The 24562-nt window shown below is 44.8% G+C and overlaps 16 non-coding genes across 16 annotated transcripts; all 16 read left to right on the forward strand.

The window, feature by feature from the left end:
• Nucleotides 1-1292: 1292 nt before the first annotated feature.
• On the forward strand, nt 1293-1375 carry TRNAL-CAG (transfer RNA leucine (anticodon CAG)). Its single transcript has one exon. It is a non-coding gene; the product is annotated as a tRNA-Leu (tRNA).
• A 664-nt stretch (nt 1376-2039) lies between these two features.
• Nucleotides 2040-2122, forward strand: TRNAL-CAG (transfer RNA leucine (anticodon CAG)). Its single transcript has one exon. It is a non-coding gene; the product is annotated as a tRNA-Leu (tRNA).
• Nucleotides 2123-4923: 2801 nt separating this feature from the next.
• TRNAL-CAG (transfer RNA leucine (anticodon CAG)) lies at nt 4924-5006 on the forward strand. The gene has a single exon. It is a non-coding gene; the product is annotated as a tRNA-Leu (tRNA).
• Nucleotides 5007-6281: 1275 nt separating this feature from the next.
• TRNAL-CAG (transfer RNA leucine (anticodon CAG)) lies at nt 6282-6364 on the forward strand. Its single transcript has one exon. It is a non-coding gene; the product is annotated as a tRNA-Leu (tRNA).
• Nucleotides 6365-7779: 1415 nt separating this feature from the next.
• On the forward strand, nt 7780-7862 carry TRNAL-CAG (transfer RNA leucine (anticodon CAG)). The gene has a single exon. It is a non-coding gene; the product is annotated as a tRNA-Leu (tRNA).
• A 1415-nt stretch (nt 7863-9277) lies between these two features.
• TRNAL-CAG (transfer RNA leucine (anticodon CAG)) lies at nt 9278-9360 on the forward strand. The gene has a single exon. It is a non-coding gene; the product is annotated as a tRNA-Leu (tRNA).
• A 1527-nt stretch (nt 9361-10887) lies between these two features.
• On the forward strand, nt 10888-10970 carry TRNAL-CAG (transfer RNA leucine (anticodon CAG)). Its single transcript has one exon. It is a non-coding gene; the product is annotated as a tRNA-Leu (tRNA).
• Nucleotides 10971-12385: 1415 nt separating this feature from the next.
• TRNAL-CAG (transfer RNA leucine (anticodon CAG)) lies at nt 12386-12468 on the forward strand. The gene has a single exon. It is a non-coding gene; the product is annotated as a tRNA-Leu (tRNA).
• A 776-nt stretch (nt 12469-13244) lies between these two features.
• Nucleotides 13245-13327, forward strand: TRNAL-CAG (transfer RNA leucine (anticodon CAG)). Its single transcript has one exon. It is a non-coding gene; the product is annotated as a tRNA-Leu (tRNA).
• Nucleotides 13328-14103: 776 nt separating this feature from the next.
• Nucleotides 14104-14186, forward strand: TRNAL-CAG (transfer RNA leucine (anticodon CAG)). Its single transcript has one exon. It is a non-coding gene; the product is annotated as a tRNA-Leu (tRNA).
• Nucleotides 14187-15713: 1527 nt separating this feature from the next.
• TRNAL-CAG (transfer RNA leucine (anticodon CAG)) lies at nt 15714-15796 on the forward strand. The gene has a single exon. It is a non-coding gene; the product is annotated as a tRNA-Leu (tRNA).
• Nucleotides 15797-17211: 1415 nt separating this feature from the next.
• On the forward strand, nt 17212-17294 carry TRNAL-CAG (transfer RNA leucine (anticodon CAG)). Its single transcript has one exon. It is a non-coding gene; the product is annotated as a tRNA-Leu (tRNA).
• A 1415-nt stretch (nt 17295-18709) lies between these two features.
• Nucleotides 18710-18792, forward strand: TRNAL-CAG (transfer RNA leucine (anticodon CAG)). Its single transcript has one exon. It is a non-coding gene; the product is annotated as a tRNA-Leu (tRNA).
• A 664-nt stretch (nt 18793-19456) lies between these two features.
• Nucleotides 19457-19539, forward strand: TRNAL-CAG (transfer RNA leucine (anticodon CAG)). Its single transcript has one exon. It is a non-coding gene; the product is annotated as a tRNA-Leu (tRNA).
• Nucleotides 19540-21346: 1807 nt separating this feature from the next.
• Nucleotides 21347-21429, forward strand: TRNAL-CAG (transfer RNA leucine (anticodon CAG)). Its single transcript has one exon. It is a non-coding gene; the product is annotated as a tRNA-Leu (tRNA).
• Nucleotides 21430-22844: 1415 nt separating this feature from the next.
• TRNAL-CAG (transfer RNA leucine (anticodon CAG)) lies at nt 22845-22927 on the forward strand. Its single transcript has one exon. It is a non-coding gene; the product is annotated as a tRNA-Leu (tRNA).
• Nucleotides 22928-24562: the final 1635 nt, after the last annotated feature.

The following is a 24562-nucleotide window of genomic DNA, read 5'->3' on the forward strand; positions in this document are numbered from 1 at the left end:
CCTTAAATATTAAGCAAGGCCATTTTTCTCAGGGCTCCCGAAGTCAACTTTGAGAGCAGTTTGAGGAACAAGAAACGCTCCATCAGAAAGGGGAAAAAAACACCACGCCAATCCCTTTTCTTCCTGCTTCATAGGCCACTGGTCTGGTTAAACCACGGGGTGTGAGTTTCATTCTCACTGGTGCCTAACTTCTAGGCTGATGCTCAAAAGGAACATTGGAACCCCGTTAGCCAGTAGAACATAATATGCTTGTTCTCGGGGAGAGAAGCTAATTAACCTTGCAGATAAGATTCCTTTGAATGGTCAATTGATGTTGCTGCAAGCTTTGGAAACCACTCAGGTTTCTTTTTCAGGGTTCTGATAGGATATATCTGAAGAAACATTTATACACATACTCGGGGAGAGAAGCTAATTAACCTTGCAGATAAGATTCCTTTGAATGGTCAATTGATGTTGCTGCAAGCTTTGGAAACCACTCAGGTTTCTTTTTCAGGGTTCTGATAGGATATATCTGAAGAAACATTTATACACATACTAGGCTGATGTCAAAATCCTGCTTCTAAACCAGCAACTTGAAGAAAGGTAGAAAAAGTCCTTCAAGCTTTCCTCCGTGTTTGCTCTTACGCATCATGGATTGGGATTCCAGCGGGGGTCTGTTTGAGGAGCGGCAAAGTTGCTCTGTTCTGCGCAAGTGCAGACTTGCAGATGTTGACAAGTGCCCTCAGAAAGGGGAAAAAAACACCACGCCAATCCCTTTTCTTCCTGCTTCATAGGCCACTGGTCTGGTTAAACCACGGGGTGTGAGTTTCATTCTCACTGGTGCCTAACTTCTAGGCTGATGCTCAAAAGGAACATTGGAACCCCGTTAGCCAGTAGAACATAATATGCTTGTTCTCGGGGAGAGAAGCTAATTAACCTTGCAGATAAGATTCCTTTGAATGGTCAATTGATGTTGCTGCAAGCTTTGGAAACCACTCAGGTTTCTTTTTCAGGGTTCTGATAGGATATATCTGAAGAAACATTTATACACATACTAGGCTGATGTCAAAATCCTGCTTCTAAACCAGCAACTTGAAGAAAGGTAGAAAAAGTCCTTCAAGCTTTCCTCCGTGTTTGCTCTTACGCATCATGGATTGGGATTCCAGCGGGGGTCTGTTTGAGGAGCGGCAAAGTTGCTCTGTTCTGCGCAAGTGCAGACTTGCAGATGTTGACAAGTGCCTCAATTTTATGCTTAACGCTTACCATGATGTCTAGTATCACCACGAAGCGCCAAAGCATACTGCCCCATGAAAGTCAGGATGGCCGAGCGGTCTAAGGCGCTGCGTTCAGGTCGCAGTCTCCTCTGGAGGCGTGGGTTCGAATCCCACTTCTGACAGGCTAGCTTTTCCTTAAATATTAAGCAAGGCCATTTTATTCAGGGCTCCCGAAGTCAACTTTGAAAGCAGTTTGAGGAACGAGAAACCCTCCATCAGAAAGGGGAAAAAAACACCACGCCAATCCCTTTTCTTCCTGCTTCATAGGCCACTGGTCTGGTTAAACCACGGGGTGTGAGTTTCATTCTCACTGGTGCCTAACTTCTAGGCTGATGCTCAAAAGGAACATTGGAACCCCGTTAGCCAGTAGAACATAATATGCTTGTTCTCGGGGAGAGAAGCTAATTAACCTTGCAGATAAGATTCCTTTGAATGGTCAATTGATGTTGCTGCAAGCTTTGGAAACCACTCAGGTTTCTTTTTCAGGGTTCTGATAGGATATATCTGAAGAAACATTTATACACATACTAGGCTGATGTCAAAATCCTGCTTCTAAACCAGCAACTTAAAGAAAGGTAGAAAAAGTCCTTCAAGCTTTCCTCCGTGTTTGCTCTTACGCATCATGGATTGGGATTCCAGCGGGGGTCTGTTTGAGGAGCGGCAAAGTTGCTCTGTTCTGCGCAAGTGCAGACTTGCAGATGTTGACAAGTGCCTCAATTTTATGCTTAACGCTTACCATGATGTCTAGTATCACCACGAAGCGCCAAAGCATACTGCCACATGAGAGTCAGGATGGCCGAGCGGTCTAAGGCGCTGCGTTCAGGTCGCAGTCTCCACTGGAGGCGTGGGTTCGAATCCCACTTCTGACAGGCTAGCTTTTCCTTAAATATTAAGCAAGGCCATTTTTCTCAGGGCTCGAAGTCCCCCCGAAGTCAACTTTGAAAGCAGTTTGAGGAACAAGAAACCCTCCATCAGAAAGGAGGCTAGCTTTTCCTTAAATATTAAGCAAGGCCATTTTTCTCAGGGCTCCCGAAGTCAACTTTGAAAGCAGTTTGAGGAACAAGAAACGCTCCATCAGAAAGGGGAAAAAAACACCACGCCAATCCCTTTTCTTCCTGCTTCATAGGCCACTGGTCTGGTTAAACCACGGGGTGTGAGTTTCATTCTCACTGGTGCCTAACTTCTAGGCTGATGCTCAAAAGGAACATTGGAACCCCGTTAGCCAGTAGAACATAATATGCTTGTTCTCGGGGAGAGAAGCTAATTAACCTTGCAGATAAGATTCCTTTGAATGGTCAATTGATGTTGCTGCAAGCTTTGGAAACCACTCAGGTTTCTTTTTCAGGGTTCTGATAGGATATATCTGAAGAAACATTTATACACATACTCGGGGAGAGAAGCTAATTAACCTTGCAGATAAGATTCCTTTGAATGGTCAATTGATGTTGCTGCAAGCTTTGGAAACCACTCAGGTTTCTTTTTCAGGGTTCTGATAGGATATATCTGAAGAAACATTTATACACATACTAGGCTGATGTCAAAATCCTGCTTCTAAACCAGCAACTTGAAGAAAGGTAGAAAAAGTCCTTCAAGCTTTCCTCCGTGTTTGCTCTTACGCATCATGGATTGGGATTCCAGCGGGGGTCTGTTTGAGGAGCGGCAAAGTTGCTCTGTTCTGCGCAAGTGCAGACTTGCAGATGTTGACAAGTGCCCTCAGAAAGGGGAAAAAAACACCACGCCAATCCCTTTTCTTCCTGCTTCATAGGCCACTGGTCTGGTTAAACCACGGGGTGTGAGTTTCATTCTCACTGGTGCCTAACTTCTAGGCTGATGCTCAAAAGGAACATTGGAACCCCGTTAGCCAGTAGAACATAATATGCTTGTTCTCGGGGAGAGAAGCTAATTAACCTTGCAGATAAGATTCCTTTGAATGGTCAATTGATGTTGCTGCAAGCTTTGGAAACCACTCAGGTTTCTTTTTCAGGGTTCTGATAGGATATATCTGAAGAAACATTTATACACATACTAGGCTGATGTCAAAATCCTGCTTCTAAACCAGCAACTTGAAGAAAGGTAGAAAAAGTCCTTCAAGCTTTCCTCTGTGTTTGCTCTTACGCATCATGGATTGGGATTCCAGCGGGGGTCTGTTTGAGGAGCGGCAAAGTTGCTCTGTTCTGCGCAAGTGCAGACTTGCAGATGTTGACAAGTGCCTCAATTTTATGCTTAACGCTTACCATGATGTCTAGTATCACCACGAAGCGCCAAAGCATACTGCCCCATGAAAGTCAGGATGGCCGAGCGGTCTAATGCGCTGCATTCAGGTCGCAGTCTCCTCTGGAGGCGTGGGTTCGAATCCCACTTCTGACAGGCTAGCTTTTCCTTAAATATTAAGCAAGGCCATTTTTCTCAGGGCTCCCGAAGTCAACTTTGAAAGCAGTTTGAGGAACGAGAAACCCTCCATCAGAAAGGGGAAAAAAACACCACGCCAATCCCTTTTCTTCCTGCTTCATAGGCCACTGGTCTGGTTAAACCACGGGGTGTGAGTTTCATTCTCACTGGTGCCTAACTTCTAGGCTGATGCTCAAAAGGAACATTGGAACCCCGTTAGCCAGTAGAACATAATATGCTTGTTCTCGGGGAGAGAAGCTAATTAACCTTGCAGATAAGATTCCTTTGAATGGTCAATTGATGTTGCTGCAAGCTTTGGAAACCACTCAGGTTTCTTTTTCAGGGTTCTGATAGGATATATCTGAAGAAACATTTATACACATACTCGGGGAGAGAAGCTAATTAACCTTGCAGATAAGATTCCTTTGAATGGTCAATTGATGTTGCTGCAAGCTTTGGAAACCACTCAGGTTTCTTTTTCAGGGTTCTGATAGGATATATCTGAAGAAACATTTATACACATACTAGGCTGATGTCAAAATCCTGCTTCTAAACCAGCAACTTGAAGAAAGGTAGAAAAAGTCCTTCAAGCTTTCCTCCGTGTTTGCTCTTACGCATCATGGATTGGGATTCCAGCGGGGGTCTGTTTGAGGAGCGGCAAAGTTGCTCTGTTCTGCGCAAGTGCAGACTTGCAGATGTTGACAAGTGCCCTCAGAAAGGGGAAAAAAACACCACGCCAATCCCTTTTCTTCCTGCTTCATAGGCCACTGGTCTGGTTAAACCACGGGGTGTGAGTTTCATTCTCACTGGTGCCTAACTTCTAGGCTGATGCTCAAAAGGAACATTGGAACCCTGTTAGCCAGTAGAACATAATATGCTTGTTCTCGGGGAGAGAAGCTAATTAACCTTGCAGATAAGATTCCTTTGAATGGTCAATTGATGTTGCTGCAAGCTTTGGAAACCACTCAGGTTTCTTTTTCAGGGTTCTGATAGGATATATCTGAAGAAACATTTATACACATACTAGGCTGATGTCAAAATCCTGCTTCTAAACCAGCAACTTGAAGAAAGGTAGAAAAAGTCCTTCAAGCTTTCCTCCGTGTTTGCTCTTACGCATCATGGATTGGGATTCCAGCGGGGGTCTGTTTGAGGAGCGGCAAAGTTGCTCTGTTCTGCGCAAGTGCAGACTTGCAGATGTTGACAAGTGCCTCAATTTTATGCTTAACGCTTACCATGATGTCTGGTATCACCACGAAGCGCCAAAGCATACTGCCCCATGAAAGTCAGGATGGCCGAGCGGTCTAAGGCGCTGCGTTCAGGTCGCAGTCTCCTCTGGAGGCGTGGGTTCGAATCCCACTTCTGACAGGCTAGCTTTTCCTTAAATATTAAGCAAGGCCATTTTTCTCAGGGCTCGAAGTCCCCCCGAAGTCAACTTTGAAAGCAGTTTGAGGAACAAGAAACCCTCCATCAGAAAGGAGGCTAGCTTTTCCTTAAATATTAAGCAAGGCCATTTTTCTCAGGGCTCCCGAAGTCAACTTTGAAAGCAGTTTGAGGAACAAGAAACGCTCCATCAGAAAGGGGAAAAAAACACCACGCCAATCCCTTTTCTTCCTGCTTCATAGGCCACTGGTCTGGTTAAACCACGGGGTGTGAGTTTCATTCTCACTGGTGCCTAACTTCTAGGCTGATGCTCAAAAGGAACATTGGAACCCCGTTAGCCAGTAGAACATAATATGCTTGTTCTCGGGGAGAGAAGCTAATTAACCTTGCAGATAAGATTCCTTTGAATGGTCAATTGATGTTGCTGCAAGCTTTGGAAACCACTCAGGTTTCTTTTTCAGGGTTCTGATAGGATATATCTGAAGAAACATTTATACACATACTAGGCTGATGTCAAAATCCTGCTTCTAAACCAGCAACTTGAAGAAAGGTAGAAAAAGTCCTTCAAGCTTTCCTCCGTGTTTGCTCTTACGCATCATGGATTGGGATTCCAGCGGGGGTCTGTTTGAGGAGCGGCAAAGTTGCTCTGTTCTGCGCAAGTGCAGACTTGCAGATGTTGACAAGTGCCCTCAGAAAGGGGAAAAAAACACCACGCCAATCCCTTTTCTTCCTGCTTCATAGGCCACTGGTCTGGTTAAACCACGGGGTGTGAGTTTCATTCTCACTGGTGCCTAACTTCTAGGCTGATGCTCAAAAGGAACATTGGAACCCCGTTAGCCAGTAGAACATAATATGCTTGTTCTCGGGGAGAGAAGCTAATTAACCTTGCAGATAAGATTCCTTTGAATGGTCAATTGATGTTGCTGCAAGCTTTGGAAACCACTCAGGTTTCTTTTTCAGGGTTCTGATAGGATATATCTGAAGAAACATTTATACACATACTAGGCTGATGTCAAAATCCTGCTTCTAAACCAGCAACTTGAAGAAAGGTAGAAAAAGTCCTTCAAGCTTTCCTCCGTGTTTGCTCTTACGCATCATGGATTGGGATTCCAGCGGGGGTCTGTTTGAGGAGCGGCAAAGTTGCTCTGTTCTGCGCAAGTGCAGACTTGCAGATGTTGACAAGTGCCTCAATTTTATGCTTAACGCTTACCATGATGTCTGGTATCACCACGAAGCGCCAAAGCATACTGCCCCATGAAAGTCAGGATGGCCGAGCGGTCTAAGGCGCTGCGTTCAGGTCGCAGTCTCCTCTGGAGGCGTGGGTTCGAATCCCACTTCTGACAGGCTAGCTTTTCCTTAAATATTAAGCAAGGCCATTTTTCTCAGGGCTCGAAGTCCCCCCGAAGTCAACTTTGAAAGCAGTTTGAGGAACAAGAAACCCTCCATCAGAAAGGAGGCTAGCTTTTCCTTAAATATTAAGCAAGGCCATTTTTCTCAGGGCTCCCGAAGTCAACTTTGAAAGCAGTTTGAGGAACAAGAAACGCTCCATCAGAAAGGGGAAAAAAACACCACGCCAATCCCTTTTCTTCCTGCTTCATAGGCCACTGGTCTGGTTAAACCACGGGGTGTGAGTTTCATTCTCACTGGTGCCTAACTTCTAGGCTGATGCTCAAAAGGAACATTGGAACCCCGTTAGCCAGTAGAACATAATATGCTTGTTCTCGGGGAGAGAAGCTAATTAACCTTGCAGATAAGATTCCTTTGAATGGTCAATTGATGTTGCTGCAAGCTTTGAAAACCACTCAGGTTTCTTTTTCAGGGTTCTGATAGGATATATCTGAAGAAACATTTATACACATACTCGGGGAGAGAAGCTAATTAACCTTGCAGATAAGATTCCTTTGAATGGTCAATTGATGTTGCTGCAAGCTTTGGAAACCACTCAGGTTTCTTTTTCAGGGTTCTGATAGGATATATCTGAAGAAACATTTATACACATACTAGGCTGATGTCAAAATCCTGCTTCTAAACCAGCAACTTGAAGAAAGGTAGAAAAAGTCCTTCAAGCTTTCCTCCGTGTTTGCTCTTACGCATCATGGATTGGGATTCCAGCGGGGGTCTGTTTGAGGAGCGGCAAAGTTGCTCTGTTCTGCGCAAGTGCAGACTTGCAGATGTTGACAAGTGCCCTCAGAAAGGGGAAAAAAACACAACGCCAATCCCTTTTCTTCCTGCTTCATAGGCCACTGGTCTGGTTAAACCACGGGGTGTGAGTTTCATTCTCACTGGTGCCTAACTTCTAGGCTGATGCTCAAAAGGAACATTGGAACCCCGTTAGCCAGTAGAACATAATATGCTTGTTCTCGGGGAGAGAAGCTAATTAACCTTGCAGATAAGATTCCTTTGAATGGTCAATTGATGTTGCTGCAAGCTTTGGAAACCACTCAGGTTTCTTTTTCAGGGTTCTGATAGGATATATCTGAAGAAACATTTATACACATACTAGGCTGATGTCAAAATCCTGCTTCTAAACCAGCAACTTGAAGAAAGGTAGAAAAAGTCCTTCAAGCTTTCCTCCGTGTTTGCTCTTACGCATCATGGATTGGGATTCCAGCGGGGGTCTGTTTGAGGAGCGGCAAAGTTGCTCTGTTCTGCGCAAGTGCAGACTTGCAGATGTTGACAAGTGCCTCAATTTTATGCTTAACGCTTACCATGATGTCTGGTATCACCACGAAGCGCCAAAGCATACTGCCCCATGAAAGTCAGGATGGCCGAGCGGTCTAAGGCGCTGCGTTCAGGTCGCAGTCTCCTCTGGAGGCGTGGGTTCGAATCCCACTTCTGACAGGCTAGCTTTTCCTTAAATATTAAGCAAGGCCATTTTTCTCAGGGCTCGAAGTCCCCCCGAAGTCAACTTTGAAAGCAGTTTGAGGAACAAGAAACCCTCCATCAGAAAGGAGGCTAGCTTTTCCTTAAATATTAAGCAAGGCCATTTTTCTCAGGGCTCCCGAAGTCAACTTTGAAAGCAGTTTGAGGAACAAGAAACGCTCCATCAGAAAGGGGGAAAAAACACCACGCCAATCCCTTTTCTTCCTGCTTCATAGGCCACTGGTCTGGTTAAACCACGGGGTGTGAGTTTCATTCTCACTGGTGCCTAACTTCTAGGCTGATGCTCAAAAGGAACATTGGAACCCCGTTAGCCAGTAGAACATAATATGCTTGTTCTCGGGGAGAGAAGCTAATTAACCTTGCAGATAAGATTCCTTTGAATGGTCAATTGATGTTGCTGCAAGCTTTGAAAACCACTCAGGTTTCTTTTTCAGGGTTCTGATAGGATATATCTGAAGAAACATTTATACACATACTCGGGGAGAGAAGCTAATTAACCTTGCAGATAAGATTCCTTTGAATGGTCAATTGATGTTGCTGCAAGCTTTGGAAACCACTCAGGTTTCTTTTTCAGGGTTCTGATAGGATATATCTGAAGAAACATTTATACACATACTAGGCTGATGTCAAAATCCTGCTTCTAAAGCAGCAACTTGAAGAAAGGTAGAAAAAGTCCTTCAAGCTTTCCTCCGTGTTTGCTCTTACGCATCATGGATTGGGATTCCAGCGGGGGTCTGTTTGAGGAGCGGCAAAGTTGCTCTGTTCTGCGCAAGTGCAGACTTGCAGATGTTGACAAGTGCCCTCAGAAAGGGGAAAAAAACACCACGCCAATCCCTTTTCTTCCTGCTTCATAGGCCACTGGTCTGGTTAAACCACGGGGTGTGAGTTTCATTCTCACTGGTGCCTAACTTCTAGGCTGATGCTCAAAAGGAACATTGGAACCCCGTTAGCCAGTAGAACATAATATGCTTGTTCTCGGGGAGAGAAGCTAATTAACCTTGCAGATAAGATTCCTTTGAATGGTCAATTGATGTTGCTGCAAGCTTTGGAAACCACTCAGGTTTCTTTTTCAGGGTTCTGATAGGATATATCTGAAGAAACATTTATACACATACTAGGCTGATGTCAAAATCCTGCTTCTAAACCAGCAACTTGAAGAAAGGTAGAAAAAGTCCTTCAAGCTTTCCTCCGTGTTTGCTCTTACGCATCATGGATTGGGATTCCAGCGGGGGTCTGTTTGAGGAGCGGCAAAGTTGCTCTGTTCTGCGCAAGTGCAGACTTGCAGATGTTGACAAGTGCCTCAATTTTATGCTTAACGCTTACCATGATGTCTGGTATCACCACGAAGCGCCAAAGCATACTGCCCCATGAAAGTCAGGATGGCCGAGCGGTCTAAGGCGCTGCGTTCAGGTCGCAGTCTCCTCTGGAGGCGTGGGTTCGAATCCCACTTCTGACAGGCTAGCTTTTCCTTAAATATTAAGCAAGGCCATTTTTCTCAGGGCTCGAAGTCCCCCCGAAGTCAACTTTGAAAGCAGTTTGAGGAACAAGAAACCCTCCATCAGAAAGGAGGCTAGCTTTTCCTTAAATATTAAGCAAGGCCATTTTTCTCAGGGCTCGAAGTCCCCCCGAAGTCAACTTTGAAAGCAGTTTGAGGAACAAGAAACCCTCCATCAGAAAGGAGGCTAGCTTTTCCTTAAATATTAAGCAAGGCCATTTTTCTCAGGGCTCCCGAAGTCAACTTTGAAAGCAGTTTGAGGAACAAGAAACGCTCCATCAGAAAGGGGAAAAAAACACCACGCCAATCCCTTTTCTTCCTGCTTCATAGGCCACTGGTCTGGTTAAACCACGGGGTGTGAGTTTCATTCTCACTGGTGCCTAACTTCTAGGCTGATGCTCAAAAGGAACATTGGAACCCCGTTAGCCAGTAGAACATAATATGCTTGTTCTCGGGGAGAGAAGCTAATTAACCTTGCAGATAAGATTCCTTTGAATGGTCAATTGATGTTGCTGCAAGCTTTGGAAACCACTCAGGTTTCTTTTTCAGGGTTCTGATAGGATATATCTGAAGAAACATTTATACACATACTCGGGGAGAGAAGCTAATTAACCTTGCAGATAAGATTCCTTTGAATGGTCAATTGATGTTGCTGCAAGCTTTGGAAACCACTCAGGTTTCTTTTTCAGGGTTCTGATAGGATATATCTGAAGAAACATTTATACACATACTAGGCTGATGTCAAAATCCTGCTTCTAAACCAGCAACTTGAAGAAAGGTAGAAAAAGTCCTTCAAGCTTTCCTCCGTGTTTGCTCTTACGCATCATGGATTGGGATTCCAGCGGGGGTCTGTTTGAGGAGCGGCAAAGTTGCTCTGTTCTGCGCAAGTGCAGACTTGCAGATGTTGACAAGTGCCCTCAGAAAGGGGAAAAAAACACCACGCCAATCCCTTTTCTTCCTGCTTCATAGGCCACTGGTCTGGTTAAACCACGGGGTGTGAGTTTCATTCTCACTGGTGCCTAACTTCTAGGCTGATGCTCAAAAGGAACATTGGAACCCCGTTAGCCAGTAGAACATAATATGCTTGTTCTCGGGGAGAGAAGCTAATTAACCTTGCAGATAAGATTCCTTTGAATGGTCAATTGATGTTGCTGCAAGCTTTGGAAACCACTCAGGTTTCTTTTTCAGGGTTCTGATAGGATATATCTGAAGAAACATTTATACACATACTAGGCTGATGTCAAAATCCTGCTTCTAAACCAGCAACTTGAAGAAAGGTAGAAAAAGTCCTTCAAGCTTTCCTCCGTGTTTGCTCTTACGCATCATGGATTGGGATTCCAGCGGGGGTCTGTTTGAGGAGCGGCAAAGTTGCTCTGTTCTGCGCAAGTGCAGACTTGCAGATGTTGACAAGTGCCTCAATTTTATGCTTAACGCTTACCATGATGTCTAGTATCACCACGAAGCGCCAAAGCATACTGCCCCATGAAAGTCAGGATGGCCGAGCGGTCTAAGGCGCTGCGTTCAGGTCGCAGTCTCCTCTGGAGGCGTGGGTTCGAATCCCACTTCTGACAGGCTAGCTTTTCCTTAAATATTAAGCAAGGCCATTTTTCTCAGGGCTCGAAGTCCCCCCGAAGTCAACTTTGAAAGCAGTTTGAGGAACAAGAAACCCTCCATCAGAAAGGAGGCTAGCTTTTCCTTAAATATTAAGCAAGGCCATTTTTCTCAGGGCTCCCGAAGTCAACTTTGAAAGCAGTTTGAGGAACAAGAAACGCTCCATCAGAAAGGGGAAAAAAACACCACGCCAATCCCTTTTCTTCCTGCTTCATAGGCCACTGGTCTGGTTAAACCACGGGGTGTGAGTTTCATTCTCACTGGTGCCTAACTTCTAGGCTGATGCTCAAAAGGAACATTGGAACCCCGTTAGCCAGTAGAACATAATATGCTTGTTCTCGGGGAGAGAAGCTAATTAACCTTGCAGATAAGATTCCTTTGAATGGTCAATTGATGTTGCTGCAAGCTTTGGAAACCACTCAGGTTTCTTTTTCAGGGTTCTGATAGGATATATCTGAAGAAACATTTATACACATACTCGGGGAGAGAAGCTAATTAACCTTGCAGATAAGATTCCTTTGAATGGTCAATTGATGTTGCTGCAAGCTTTGGAAACCACTCAGGTTTCTTTTTCAGGGTTCTGATAGGATATATCTGAAGAAACATTTATACACATACTAGGCTGATGTCAAAATCCTGCTTCTAAACCAGCAACTTGAAGAAAGGTAGAAAAAGTCCTTCAAGCTTTCCTCCGTGTTTGCTCTTACGCATCATGGATTGGGATTCCAGCGGGGGTCTGTTTGAGGAGCGGCAAAGTTGCTCTGTTCTGCGCAAGTGCAGACTTGCAGATGTTGACAAGTGCCCTCAGAAAGGGGAAAAAAACACCACGCCAATCCCTTTTCTTCCTGCTTCATAGGCCACTGGTCTGGTTAAACCACGGGGTGTGAGTTTCATTCTCACTGGTGCCTAACTTCTAGGCTGATGCTCAAAAGGAACATTGGAACCCCGTTAGCCAGTAGAACATAATATGCTTGTTCTCGGGGAGAGAAGCTAATTAACCTTGCAGATAAGATTCCTTTGAATGGTCAATTGATGTTGCTGCAAGCTTTGGAAACCACTCAGGTTTCTTTTTCAGGGTTCTGATAGGATATATCTGAAGAAACATTTATACACATACTAGGCTGATGTCAAAATCCTGCTTCTAAACCAGCAACTTGAAGAAAGGTAGAAAAAGTCCTTCAAGCTTTCCTCCGTGTTTGCTCTTACGCATCATGGATTGGGATTCCAGCGGGGGTCTGTTTGAGGAGCGGCAAAGTTGCTCTGTTCTGCGCAAGTGCAGACTTGCAGATGTTGACAAGTGCCTCAATTTTATGCTTAACGCTTACCATGATGTCTAGTATCACCACGAAGCGCCAAAGCATACTGCCACATGAGAGTCAGGATGGCCGAGCGGTCTAAGGCGCTGCGTTCAGGTCGCAGTCTCCTCTGGAGGCGTGGGTTCGAATCCCACTTCTGACAGGCTAGCTTTTCCTTAAATATTAAGCAAGGCCATTTTTCTCAGGGCTCGAAGTCCCCCCGAAGTCAACTTTGAAAGCAGTTTGAGGAACAAGAAACCCTCCATCAGAAAGGAGGCTAGCTTTTCCTTAAATATTAAGCAAGGCCATTTTTCTCAGGGCTCCCGAAGTCAACTTTGAAAGCAGTTTGAGGAACAAGAAACGCTCCATCAGAAAGGGGAAAAAAACACCACGCCAATCCCTTTTCTTCCTGCTTCATAGGCCACTGGTCTGGTTAAACCACGGGGTGTGAGTTTCATTCTCACTGGTGCCTAACTTCTAGGCTGATGCTCAAAAGGAACATTGGAACCCCGTTAGCCAGTAGAACATAATATGCTTGTTCTTGGGGAGAGAAGCTAATTAACCTTGCAGATAAGATTCCTTTGAATGGTCAATTGATGTTGCTGCAAGCTTTGGAAACCACTCAGGTTTCTTTTTCAGGGTTCTGATAGGATATATCTGAAGAAACATTTATACACATACTAGGCTGATGTCAAAATCCTGCTTCTAAACCAGCAACTTGAAGAAAGGTAGAAAAAGTCCTTCAAGCTTTCCTCCGTGTTTGCTCTTACGCATCATGGATTGGGATTCCAGCGGGGGTCTGTTTGAGGAGCGGCAAAGTTGCTCTGTTCTGCGCAAGTGCAGACTTGCAGATGTTGACAAGTGCCTCAATTTTATGCTTAACGCTTACCATGATGTCTAGTATCACCACGAAGCGCCAAAGCATACTGCCCCATGAAAGTCAGGATGGCCGAGCGGTCTAAGGCGCTGCGTTCAGGTCGCAGTCTCCTCTGGAGGCGTGGGTTCGAATCCCACTTCTGACAGGCTAGCTTTTCCTTAAATATTAAGCAAGGCCATTTTTCTCAGGGCTCGAAGTCCCCCCGAAGTCAACTTTGAAAGCAGTTTGAGGAACAAGAAACCCTCCATCAGAAAGGAGGCTAGCTTTTCCTTAAATATTAAGCAAGGCCATTTTTCTCAGGGCTCCCGAAGTCAACTTTGAAAGCAGTTTGAGGAACAAGAAACGCTCCATCAGAAAGGGGAAAAAAACACCACGCCAATCCCTTTTCTTCCTGCTTCATAGGCCACTGGTCTGGTTAAACCACGGGGTGTGAGTTTCATTCTCACTGGTGCCTAACTTCTAGGCTGATGCTCAAAAGGAACATTGGAACCCCGTTAGCCAGTAGAACATAATATGCTTGTTCTTGGGGAGAGAAGCTAATTAACCTTGCAGATAAGATTCCTTTGAATGGTCAATTGATGTTGCTGCAAGCTTTGGAAACCACTCAGGTTTCTTTTTCAGGGTTCTGATAGGATATATCTGAAGAAACATTTATACACATACTAGGCTGATGTCAAAATCCTGCTTCTAAACCAGCAACTTGAAGAAAGGTAGAAAAAGTCCTTCAAGCTTTCCTCCGTGTTTGCTCTTACGCATCATGGATTGGGATTCCAGCGGGGGTCTGTTTGAGGAGCGGCAAAGTTGCTCTGTTCTGCGCAAGTGCAGACTTGCAGATGTTGACAAGTGCCTCAATTTTATGCTTAACGCTTACCATGATGTCTGGTATCACCACGAAGCGCCAAAGCATACTGCCACATGAAAGTCAGGATGGCCGAGCGGTCTGAGGCGCTGCGTTCAGGTCGCAGTCTCCTCTGGAGGCGTGGGTTCGAATCCCACTTCTGACAGGCTAGCTTTTCCTTAAATATTAAGCAAGGCCATTTTTCTCAGGGCTCGAAGTCCCCCCGAAGTCAACTTTGAAAGCAGTTTGAGGAACAAGAAACCCTCCATCAGAAAGGAGGCTAGCTTTTCCTTAAATATTAAGCAAGGCCATTTTTCTCAGGGCTCGAAGTCCCCCCGAAGTCAACTTTGAAAGCAGTTTGAGGAACAAGAAACCCTCCATCAGAAAGGAGGCTAGCTTTTCCTTAAATATTAAGCAAGGCCATTTTTCTCAGGGCTCCCGAAGTCAACTTTGAAAGCAGTTTGAGGAACAAGAAACGCTCCATCAGAAAGGGGAAAAAAACACCACGCCAATCCCTTTTCTTCCTGCTTCATAGGCCACTGGTCTGGTTAAACCACGGGGTGTGAGTTTCATTCTCACTGGTGCCTAACTTCTAGGCTGATGCTCAAAAGGAACATTGGAACCCCGTTAGCCAGTAGAACATAATATGCTTGTTCTCGGGGAGAGAAGCTAATTAACCTTGCAGATAAGATTCCTTTGAATGGTCAATTGATGTTGCTGCAAGCTTTGGAAACCACTCAGGTTTCTTTTTCAGGGTTCTGATAGGATATATCTGAAGAAACATTTATACACATACTCGGGGAGAGAAGCTAATTAACCTTGCAGATAAGATTCCTTTGAATGGTCAATTGATGTTGCTGCAAGCTTTGGAAACCACTCAGGTTTCTTTTTCAGGGTTCTGATAGGATATATCTGAAGAAACATTTATACACATACTAGGCTGATGTCAAAATCCTGCTTCTAAACCAGCAACTTGAAGAAAGGTAGAAAAAGTCCTTCAAGCTTTCCTCCGTGTTTGCTCTTACGCATCATGGATTGGGATTCCAGCGGGGGTCTGTTTGAGGAGCGGCAAAGTTGCTCTGTTCTGCGCAAGTGCAGACTTGCAGATGTTGACAAGTGCCCTCAGAAAGGGGAAAAAAACACCACGCCAATCCCTTTTCTTCCTGCTTCATAGGCCACTGGTCTGGTTAAACCACGGGGTGTGAGTTTCATTCTCACTGGTGCCTAACTTCTAGGCTGATGCTCAAAAGGAACATTGGAACCCCGTTAGCCAGTAGAACATAATATGCTTGTTCTCGGGGAGAGAAGCTAATTAACCTTGCAGATAAGATTCCTTTGAATGGTCAATTGATGTTGCTGCAAGCTTTGGAAACCACTCAGGTTTCTTTTTCAGGGTTCTGATAGGATATATCTGAAGAAACATTTATACACATACTAGGCTGATGTCAAAATCCTGCTTCTAAACCAGCAACTTGAAGAAAGGTAGAAAAAGTCCTTCAAGCTTTCCTCCGTGTTTGCTCTTACGCATCATGGATTGGGATTCCAGCGGGGGTCTGTTTGAGGAGCGGCAAAGTTGCTCTGTTCTGCGCAAGTGCAGACTTGCAGATGTTGACAAGTGCCTCAATTTTATGCTTAACGCTTACCATGATGTCTAGTATCACCACGAAGCGCCAAAGCATACTGCCACATGAGAGTCAGGATGGCCGAGCGGTCTAAGGCGCTGCGTTCAGGTCGCAGTCTCCTCTGGAGGCGTGGGTTCGAATCCCACTTCTGACAGGCTAGCTTTTCCTTAAATATTAAGCAAGGCCATTTTTCTCAGGGCTCGAAGTCCCCCCGAAGTCAACTTTGAAAGCAGTTTGAGGAACAAGAAACCCTCCATCAGAAAGGAGGCTAGCTTTTCCTTAAATATTAAGCAAGGCCATTTTTCTCAGGGCTCCCGAAGTCAACTTTGAAAGCAGTTTGAGGAACAAGAAACGCTCCATCAGAAAGGGGAAAAAAACACCACGCCAATCCCTTTTCTTCCTGCTTCATACGCCACTGGTCTGGTTAAACCACGGGGTGTGAGTTTCATTCTCACTGGTGCCTAACTTCTAGGCTGATGCTCAAAAGGAACATTGGAACCCCGTTAGCCAGTAGAACATAATATGCTTGTTCTCGGGGAGAGAAGCTAATTAACCTTGCAGATAAGATTCCTTTGAATGGTCAATTGATGTTGCTGCAAGCTTTGGAAACCACTCAGGTTTCTTTTTCAGGGTTCTGATAGGATATATCTGAAGAAACATTTATACACATACTCGGGGAGAGAAGCTAATTAACCTTGCAGATAAGATTCCTTTGAATGGTCAATTGATGTTGCTGCAAGCTTTGGAAACCACTCAGGTTTCTTTTTCAGGGTTCTGATAGGATATATCTGAAGAAACATTTATACACATACTAGGCTGATGTCAAAATCCTGCTTCTAAACCAGCAACTTGAAGAAAGGTAGAAAAAGTCCTTCAAGCTTTCCTCCGTGTTTGCTCTTACGCATCATGGATTGGGATTCCAGCGGGGGTCTGTTTGAGGAGCGGCAAAGTTGCTCTGTTCTGCGCAAGTGCAGACTTGCAGATGTTGACAAGTGCCCTCAGAAAGGGGAAAAAAACACCACGCCAATCCCTTTTCTTCCTGCTTCATAGGCCACTGGTCTGGTTAAACCACGGGGTGTGAGTTTCATTCTCACTGGTGCCTAACTTCTAGGCTGATGCTCAAAAGGAACATTGGAACCCCGTTAGCCAGTAGAACATAATATGCTTGTTCTCGGGGAGAGAAGCTAATTAACCTTGCAGATAAGATTCCTTTGAATGGTCAATTGATGTTGCTGCAAGCTTTGGAAACCACTCAGGTTTCTTTTTCAGGGTTCTGATAGGATATATCTGAAGAAACATTTATACACATACTAGGCTGATGTCAAAATCCTGCTTCTAAACCAGCAACTTGAAGAAAGGTAGAAAAAGTCCTTCAAGCTTTCCTCCGTGTTTGCTCTTACGCATCATGGATTGGGATTCCAGCGGGGGTCTGTTTGAGGAGCGGCAAAGTTGCTCTGTTCTGCGCAAGTGCAGACTTGCAGATGTTGACAAGTGCCTCAATTTTATGCTTAACGCTTACCATGATGTCTAGTATCACCACGAAGCGCCAAAGCATACTGCCCCATGAAAGTCAGGATGGCCGAGCGGTCTAAGGCGCTGCGTTCAGGTCGCAGTCTCCTCTGGAGGCGTGGGTTCGAATCCCACTTCTGACAGGCTAGCTTTTCCTTAAATATTAAGCAAGGCCATTTTTCTCAGGGCTCGAAGTCCCCCCGAAGTCAACTTTGAAAGCAGTTTGAGGAACAAGAAACCCTCCATCAGAAAGGAGGCTAGCTTTTCCTTAAATATTAAGCAAGGCCATTTTTCTCAGGGCTCCCGAAGTCAACTTTGAAAGCAGTTTGAGGAACAAGAAACGCTCCATCAGAAAGGGGAAAAAAACACCACGCCAATCCCTTTTCTTCCTGCTTCATACGCCACTGGTCTGGTTAAACCACGGGGTGTGAGTTTCATTCTCACTGGTGCCTAACTTCTAGGCTGATGCTCAAAAGGAACATTGGAACCCCGTTAGCCAGTAGAACATAATATGCTTGTTCTCGGGGAGAGAAGCTAATTAACCTTGCAGATAAGATTCCTTTGAATGGTCAATTGATGTTGCTGCAAGCTTTGGAAACCACTCAGGTTTCTTTTTCAGGGTTCTGATAGGATATATCTGAAGAAACATTTATACACATACTCGGGGAGAGAAGCTAATTAACCTTGCAGATAAGATTCCTTTGAATGGTCAATTGATGTTGCTGCAAGCTTTGGAAACCACTCAGGTTTCTTTTTCAGGGTTCTGATAGGATATATCTGAAGAAACATTTATACACATACTAGGCTGATGTCAAAATCCTGCTTCTAAACCAGCAACTTGAAGAAAGGTAGAAAAAGTCCTTCAAGCTTTCCTCCGTGTTTGCTCTTACGCATCATGGATTGGGATTCCAGCGGGGGTCTGTTTGAGGAGCGGCAAAGTTGCTCTGTTCTGCGCAAGTGCAGACTTGCAGATGTTGACAAGTGCCCTCAGAAAGGGGAAAAAAACACCACGCCAATCCCTTTTCTTCCTGCTTCATAGGCCACTGGTCTGGTTAAACCACGGGGTGTGAGTTTCATTCTCACTGGTGCCTAACTTCTAGGCTGATGCTCAAAAGGAACATTGGAACCCCGTTAGCCAGTAGAACATAATATGCTTGTTCTCGGGGAGAGAAGCTAATTAACCTTGCAGATAAGATTCCTTTGAATGGTCAATTGATGTTGCTGCAAGCTTTGGAAACCACTCAGGTTTCTTTTTCAGGGTTCTGATAGGATATATCTGAAGAAACATTTATACACATACTAGGCTGATGTCAAAATCCTGCTTCTAAACCAGCAACTTGAAGAAAGGTAGAAAAAGTCCTTCAAGCTTTCCTCCGTGTTTGCTCTTACGCATCATGGATTGGGATTCCAGCGGGGGTCTGTTTGAGGAGCGGCAAAGTTGCTCTGTTCTGCGCAAGTGCAGACTTGCAGATGTTGACAAGTGCCTCAATTTTATGCTTAACGCTTACCATGATGTCTAGTATCACCACGAAGCGCCAAAGCATACTGCCCCATGAAAGTCAGGATGGCCGAGCGGTCTAAGGCGCTGCGTTCAGGTCGCAGTCTCCTCTGGAGGCGTGGGTTCGAATCCCACTTCTGACAGGCTAGCTTTTCCTTAAATATTAAGCAAGGCCATTTTTCTCAGGGCTCCCGAAGTCAACTTTGAAAGCAGTTTGAGGAACGAGAAACCCTCCATCAGAAAGGGGAAAAAAACACCACGCCAATCCCTTTTCTTCCTGCTTCATAGGCCACTGGTCTGGTTAAACCACGGGGTGTGAGTTTCATTCTCACTGGTGCCTAACTTCTAGGCTGATGCTCAAAAGGAACATTGGAACCCCGTTAGCCAGTAGAACATAATATGCTTGTTCTCGGGGAGAGAAGCTAATTAACCTTGCAGATAAGATTCCTTTGAATGGTCAATTGATGTTGCTGCAAGCTTTGGAAACCACTCAGGTTTCTTTTTCAGGGTTCTGATAGGATATATCTGAAGAAACATTTATACACATACTAGGCTGATGTCAAAATCCTGCTTCTAAACCAGCAACTTGAAGAAAGGTAGAAAAAGTCCTTCAAGCTTTCCTCCGTGTTTGCTCTTACGCATCATGGATTGGGATTCCAGCGGGGGTCTGTTTGAGGAGCGGCAAAGTTGCTCTGTTCTGCGCAAGTGCAGACTTGCAGATGTTGACAAGTGCCTCAATTTTATGCTTAACGCTTACCATGATGTCTAGTATCACCACGAAGCGCCAAAGCATACTGCCACATGAGAGTCAGGATGGCCGAGCGGTCTAAGGCGCTGCGTTCAGGTCGCAGTCTCCTCTGGAGGCGTGGGTTCGAATCCCACTTCTGACAGGCTAGCTTTTCCTTAAATATTAAGCAAGGCCATTTTTCTCAGGGCTCGAAGTCCCCCCGAAGTCAACTTTGAAAGCAGTTTGAGGAACAAGAAACCCTCCATCAGAAAGGAGGCTAGCTTTTCCTTAAATATTAAGCAAGGCCATTTTTCTCAGGGCTCCCGAAGTCAACTTTGAAAGCAGTTTGAGGAACAAGAAACGCTAACTTCTAGGCTGATGCTCAAAAGGAACATTGGAACCCCGTTAGCCAGTAGAACATAATATGCTTGTTCTCGGGGAGAGAAGCTAATTAACCTTGCAGATAAGATTCCTTTGAATGGTCAATTGATGTTGCTGCAAGCTTTGGAAACCACTCAGGTTTCTTTTTCAGGGTTCTGATAGGATATATCTGAAGAAACATTTATACACATACTCGGGGAGAGAAGCTAATTAACCTTGCAGATAAGATTCCTTTGAATGGTCAATTGATGTTGCTGCAAGCTTTGGAAACCACTCAGGTTTCTTTTTCAGGGTTCTGATAGGATATATCTGAAGAAACATTTATACACATACTAGGCTGATGTCAAAATCCTGCTTCTAAACCAGCAACTTGAAGAAAGGTAGAAAAAGTCCTTCAAGCTTTCCTCCGTGTTTGCTCTTACGCATCATGGATTGGGATTCCAGCGGGGGTCTGTTTGAGGAGCGGCAAAGTTGCTCTGTTCTGCGCAAGTGCAGACTTGCAGATGTTGACAAGTGCCCTCAGAAAGGGGAAAAAAACACCACGCCAATCCCTTTTCTTCCTGCTTCATAGGCCACTGGTCTGGTTAAACCACGGGGTGTGAGTTTCATTCTCACTGGTGCCTAACTTCTAGGCTGATGCTCAAAAGGAACATTGGAACCCCGTTAGCCAGTAGAACATAATATGCTTGTTCTCGGGGAGAGAAGCTAATTAACCTTGCAGATAAGATTCCTTTGAATGGTCAATTGATGTTGCTGCAAGCTTTGGAAACCACTCAGGTTTCTTTTTCAGGGTTCTGATAGGATATATCTGAAGAAACATTTATACACATACTAGGCTGATGTCAAAATCCTGCTTCTAAACCAGCAACTTGAAGAAAGGTAGAAAAAGTCCTTCAAGCTTTCCTCCGTGTTTGCTCTTACGCATCATGGATTGGGATTCCAGCGGGGGTCTGTTTGAGGAGCGGCAAAGTTGCTCTGTTCTGCGCAAGTGCAGACTTGCAGATGTTGACAAGTGCCCTCAGAAAGGGGAAAAAAACACCACGCCAATCCCTTTTCTTCCTGCTTCATAGGCCACTGGTCTGGTTAAACCACGGGGTGTGAGTTTCATTCTCACTGGTGCCTAACTTCTAGGCTGATGCTCAAAAGGAACATTGGAACCCCGTTAGCCAGTAGAACATAATATGCTTGTTCTCGGGGAGAGAAGCTAATTAACCTTGCAGATAAGATTCCTTTGAATGGTCAATTGATGTTGCTGCAAGCTTTGGAAACCACTCAGGTTTCTTTTTCAGGGTTCTGATAGGATATATCTGAAGAAACATTTATACACATACTAGGCTGATGTCAAAATCCTGCTTCTAAACCAGCAACTTAAAGAAAGGTAGAAAAAGTCCTTCAAGCTTTCCTCCGTGTTTGCTCTTACGCATCATGGATTGGGATTCCAGCGGGGGTCTGTTTGAGGAGCGGCAAAGTTGCTCTGTTCTGCGCAAGTGCAGACTTGCAGATGTTGACAAGTGCCTCAATTTTATGCTTAACGCTTACCATGATGTCTAGTATCACCACGAAGCGCCAAAGCATACTGCCACATGAGAGTCAGGATGGCCGAGCGGTCTAAGGCGCTGCGTTCAGGTCGCAGTCTCCTCTGGAGGCGTGGGTTCGAATCCCACTTCTGACAGGCTAGCTTTTCCTTAAATATTAAGCAAGGCCATTTTTCTCAGGGCTCGAAGTCCCCCCGAAGTCAACTTTGAAAGCAGTTTGAGGAACAAGAAACCCTCCATCAGAAAGGAGGCTAGCTTTTCCTTAAATATTAAGCAAGGCCATTTTTCTCAGGGCTCCCGAAGTCAACTTTGAAAGCAGTTTGAGGAACAAGAAACGCTCCATCAGAAAGGGGAAAAAAACACCACGCCAATCCCTTTTCTTCCTGCTTCATAGGCCACTGGTCTGGTTAAACCACGGGGTGTGAGTTTCATTCTCACTGGTGCCTAACTTCTAGGCTGATGCTCAAAAGGAACATTGGAACCCCGTTAGCCAGTAGAACATAATATGCTTGTTCTCGGGGAGAGAAGCTAATTAACCTTGCAGATAAGATTCCTTTGAATGGTCAATTGATGTTGCTGCAAGCTTTGGAAACCACTCAGGTTTCTTTTTCAGGGTTCTGATAGGATATATCTGAAGAAACATTTATACACATACTCGGGGAGAGAAGCTAATTAACCTTGCAGATAAGATTCCTTTGAATGGTCAATTGATGTTGCTGCAAGCTTTGGAAACCACTCAGGTTTCTTTTTCAGGGTTCTGATAGGATATATCTGAAGAAACATTTATACACATACTAGGCTGATGTCAAAATCCTGCTTCTAAACCAGCAACTTGAAGAAAGGTAGAAAAAGTCCTTCAAGCTTTCCTCCGTGTTTGCTCTTACGCATCATGGATTGGGATTCCAGCGGGGGTCTGTTTGAGGAGCGGCAAAGTTGCTCTGTTCTGCGCAAGTGCAGACTTGCAGATGTTGACAAGTGCCCTCAGAAAGGGGAAAAAAACACCACGCCAATCCCTTTTCTTCCTGCTTCATAGGCCACTGGTCTGGTTAAACCACGGGGTGTGAGTTTCATTCTCACTGGTGCCTAACTTCTAGGCTGATGCTCAAAAGGAACATTGGAACCCCGTTAGCCAGTAGAACATAATATGCTTGTTCTCGGGGAGAGAAGCTAATTAACCTTGCAGATAAGATTCCTTTGAATGGTCAATTGATGTTGCTGCAAGCTTTGGAAACCACTCAGGTTTCTTTTTCAGGGTTCTGATAGGATATATCTGAAGAAACATTTATACACATACTAGGCTGATGTCAAAATCCTGCTTCTAAACCAGCAACTTAAAGAAAGGTAGAAAAAGTCCTTCAAGCTTTCCTCCGTGTTTGCTCTTACGCATCATGGATTGGGATTCCAGCGGGGGTCTGTTTGAGGAGCGGCAAAGTTGCTCTGTTCTGCGCAAGTGCAGACTTGCAGATGTTGACAAGTGCCTCAATTTTATGCTTAACGCTTACCATGATGTCTAGTATCACCACGAAGCGCCAAAGCATACTGCCACATGAGAGTCAGGATGGCCGAGCGGTCTAAGGCGCTGCGTTCAGGTCGCAGTCTCCTCTGGAGGCGTGGGTTCGAATCCCACTTCTGACAGGCTAGCTTTTCCTTAAATATTAAGCAAGGCCATTTTTCTCAGGGCTCGAAGTCCCCCCGAAGTCAACTTTGAAAGCAGTTTGAGAAACAAGAAACCCTCCATCAGAAAGGAGGCTAGCTTTTCCTTAAATATTAAGCAAGGCCATTTTTCTCAGGGCTCCCGAAGTCAACTTTGAAAGCAGTTTGAGGAACAAGAAACGCTCCATCAGAAAGGGGAAAAAAACACCACGCCAATCCCTTTTCTTCCTGCTTCATAGGCCACTGGTCTGGTTAAACCACGGGGTGTGAGTTTCATTCTCACTGGTGCCTAACTTCTAGGCTGATGCTCAAAAGGAACATTGGAACCCCGTTAGCCAGTAGAACATAATATGCTTGTTCTCGGGGAGAGAAGCTAATTAACCTTGCAGATAAGATTCCTTTGAATGGTCAATTGATGTTGCTGCAAGCTTTGGAAACCACTCAGGTTTCTTTTTCAGGGTTCTGATAGGATATATCTGAAGAAACATTTATACACATACTCGGGGAGAGAAGCTAATTAACCTTGCAGATAAGATTCCTTTGAATGGTCAATTGATGTTGCTGCAAGCTTTGGAAACCACTCAGGTTTCTTTTTCAGGGTTCTGATAGGATATATCTGAAGAAACATTTATACACATACTAGGCTGATGTCAAAATCCTGCTTCTAAACCAGCAACTTGAAGAAAGGTAGAAAAAGTCCTTCAAGCTTTCCTCCGTGTTTGCTCTTACGCATCATGGATTGGGATTCCAGCGGGGGTCTGTTTGAGGAGCGGCAAAGTTGCTCTGTTCTGCGCAAGTGCAGACTTGCAGATGTTGACAAGTGCCCTCAGAAAGGGGAAAAAAACACCACGCCAATCCCTTTTCTTCCTGCTTCATAGGCCACTGGTCTGGTTAAACCACGGGGTGTGAGTTTCATTCTCACTGGTGCCTAACTTCTAGGCTGATGCTCAAAAGGAACATTGGAACCCCGTTAGCCAGTAGAACATAATATGCTTGTTCTCGGGGAGAGAAGCTAATTAACCTTGCAGATAAGATTCCTTTGAATGGTCAATTGATGTTGCTGCAAGCTTTGGAAACCACTCAGGTTTCTTTTTCAGGGTTCTGATAGGATATATCTGAAGAAACATTTATACACATACTAGGCTGATGTCAAAATCCTGCTTCTAAACCAGCAACTTGAAGAAAGGTAGAAAAAGTCCTTCAAGCTTTCCTCCGTGTTTGCTCTTACGCATCATGGATTGGGATTCCAGCGGGGGTCTGTTTGAGGAGCGGCAAAGTTGCTCTGTTCTGCGCAAGTGCAGACTTGCAGATGTTGACAAGTGCCCTCAGAAAGGGGAAAAAAACACCACGCCAATCCCTTTTCTTCCTGCTTCATAGGCCACTGGTCTGGTTAAACCACGGGGTGTGAGTTTCATTCTCACTGGTGCCTAACTTCTAGGCTGATGCTCAAAAGGAACATTGGAACCCCGTTAGCCAGTAGAACATAATATGCTTGTTCTCGGGGAGAGAAGCTAATTAACCTTGCAGATAAGATTCCTTTGAATGGTCAATTGATGTTGCTGCAAGCTTTGGAAACCACTCAGGTTTCTTTTTCAGGGTTCTGATAGGATATATCTG

Source organism: Eleutherodactylus coqui, chromosome 7 (assembly GCF_035609145.1).
Source record: "Eleutherodactylus coqui strain aEleCoq1 chromosome 7, aEleCoq1.hap1, whole genome shotgun sequence".
NCBI lineage: Eukaryota > Metazoa > Chordata > Amphibia > Anura > Eleutherodactylidae > Eleutherodactylus > Eleutherodactylus coqui.